The 2860-nt window shown below is 39.2% G+C and overlaps 1 protein-coding gene across 2 annotated transcripts in view; it reads left to right on the top strand.

Annotated features, from left to right (window-relative positions):
• Window positions 1–2860, top strand: part of jmy (junction mediating and regulatory protein, p53 cofactor) — a 27825-nt gene that overhangs the window by 1615 nt on the left and 23350 nt on the right. The gene's annotated exons all lie outside the window — the stretch shown is intronic.

Here is a 2860-nt window from a genome sequence, read left to right on the forward strand (position 1 = left end):
CCCCCCTGTGATCTACCATCTGTTGCTGCATGTTCACAGGCCTTGTAATATGATCTGCTCTGGCCAGACACCACACTCTAGTTGGCTGAACAGTTTGAAGGGAGTCTCATAGAAAAAAACAGAACAATTAGAGGCGGACCTAAAGAAATAATGGGTCACCACAGCTGTTGAGATTGTTTCGGTCTCAGTCCAGCTGAAGACATGTGAGAAGTTTTAATTTATGTCTCTAGGAAATGTGACAGTGGTGGAAGAAGTGTTCAGATCTGTTATTTAAGTAAAGGTACTTATACTATACAGTGAAAAAACTCCACTACAAGTAAAAGTCCTGCATTCAAAACTTCACTCAAGTAAAAGCATGTACCCGCAAAATCTGCTTAAAGTACAAGTTGCCTACTCATTGTGCAGTACAATGTGCCCTGTCTGTGTTTTACAAAAGGCTTTTTAAAGACTAATTTAGCTTAAAGGTAGGAGATTTATTTCAAAACACAAACACGTCATCCTTTAGTTCATTGATAAGATAAAGCACGAGTCATTTCACATACATTAAGAATGTCGGGAGGTTTTGTTGAGTTCGAGGCAGGTGTCGTCCCAACTCTTTTGAAGTGCCTGTCTACTTGCTGGTGTAAATGAACTCATGGTGGAGGCGTTAAGTTTAGCTGAACCTTCAATGCAAACAAAGCTATTGTGGGCGCCCAAATATCTCAACACAGACTAACTGTGTTGTGTGTTTACATTCCCTATGGCCTTGGCACTCCCTCGTCATACAGCTGCTACGTCTGTGGAGGCACAAAGCAACTCCAATGCCTGGAAAGGTTATGGGGGTTTTGTTGGACACAGACCTGAATAAGGCCCCAGGTACCACAATTTACATAGCATGAGTTCGTAAGCTGGAGATTGCACCACATCAATCGCAAACATTCACAATCAAAATCACCTAATTTGGCTTGTTTTACTGAACAGGAACATTGTAATCTGAAAAGTAACTAACCCTGTCAGACGAACTTAGTGGAGGAGAGACACACAATGTAGTGGAGTTGAAATAATATAAAGTAGCATCAAATGGAAATACTCAAGTAAAATACCTTCAGTTCAGTGGTGAATATACATTCCACCACTGCAAATACCACCCAGCTGTTATTAGAGCAGGTGAGTGTGATACCCAACTAGTTTACCGCAGAAACTACTGTAAAGTGTAAACGGAATCAAGGTAATGATCAGTCAGTGTGTGTTTGGAGAGGAGACAAAGCCACAGGCCGTGTTTCACCTCCTTCTGTTGTTTTGTTAAACTGGATGACGCAAATAGCTGAGTAAGGGCTTGGACACTTTTCAGACACTCACTTTATTTTTTTATTTATTTTTTTGAACAAAGATTGTTCAATTCAACAATATGAGAGTTAATCGGTGGTGTGGTGTGTGTGTGTGTGTGTGTGTGTGTGTGTGTGTGTGTGTGTGTGTGTGTGTGTGTGTGTGTGTGTGTGTGTGTGTGTGTGTGTGTGTGTGTGTGTGTGTGTGTGTGTGTGTGTGTGTGTGTGTGTGTGTGTGTGTGTGTGTGTGTGCTGTGTGTGTGTGTGTGTGTGTGTGTGTGTGTGTGTGTGTGTGTGTGTGTGTGTCCTTTTTAACTTCACATCTGTTCCATCTAAAAAGATACATTTCTCTGTTTGTTCATCTCTTTTCAATTGTATTGCTGTAAAATGGGATTGTCAGGCAGAAAAACTGACCAACGTGTTTATAAAAAAAAAAAAAGATTGATACTTGGCGTCTGGGTATCAATACAGTATTGCAACAGAAAATATTGCGATACTATACTGTATCCCCCCCCCCGTGCCTGTTAGCAAAAAGGGGCATCACAACAGACTTTTATTGTACCCAGGCACCCATCACTGCTGTGTGATGGTGGTTTTAGGGACCCTGGTTGTTTGGTGTGTATGGAGCAGCTGGAGAATCAGTGTCTTATCACAAGATGCAGCCTGAATCTCAGCCCTGTTTTTGATGTTAACTAGGCCAAATATGCAAAACAACAGGCTGGTGGAAAACACTCCACAGATCTGTCAATCATTCACCAGAGACGTACTTTTCCTGTGGCTTTCTTATCTGTTAAACAGAAGTAGGCTTGCCTACAGCAAACCTGACACGTTGCAAGCTATTATTTAAATTGTAATGGCTTTGCTTTGTAGTTGTTATTTTGTGATGATATTGTAAAGTGTGTGAAAGCTGATTAAACATTAACTACATTTAGTAATGAGCAGTGGATGAACTTGAACAGCATTGTTAAAGTGTGAATATATTGTAAACCTGGCATGTAATGCACTCGTTAAGGTTGCAACAATTATTGTCATTGATTAATCTGCTGAGTGTTTTCTCGAGTAATCATTTGGATTATAAAATGTTAAACAGTGAAGAACATCCTCACAAGTTTCCAGACCTGATATTGACTTATGTTTAAATGTCTTTTTTTTTTCATACTGTTCATACCCTAAAATGTTCAGTTTTCATACACCGATTACATTTGAAGCTGCAACCAGAAAGTCTTGAAATTTAATTTTGCATTAAAAACGGACAATTATCAAAATAGTTGCTGATTAAAACTGCTATCAAAAGGGTATTTTGATGAATCAAATAATGGTTTTAGCTGTAATGCCCATACATATATTTCTTTACACTATACATTTTACTTAGTCACACAGGGGGATAATGGGCAGTTAATTTACTACTGCATTAGGGTGTGTTAATGTGTGTGCGTCCACACAGTTTGGGATTTGTCATGGTATGTGTGCACTGTTTAGTTGTTTGTTTACATTGCTTGATGTGGGTAGTCTTTTTCTCATTAGTGTTACTCACTAACAATTTCTTTTTTTTTTTT

The sequence above is a fragment of the Etheostoma spectabile genome, chromosome 16 (genome assembly GCF_008692095.1).
Source record: "Etheostoma spectabile isolate EspeVRDwgs_2016 chromosome 16, UIUC_Espe_1.0, whole genome shotgun sequence".
NCBI classification, from domain to species: Eukaryota; Metazoa; Chordata; class Actinopteri; order Perciformes; family Percidae; genus Etheostoma; species Etheostoma spectabile.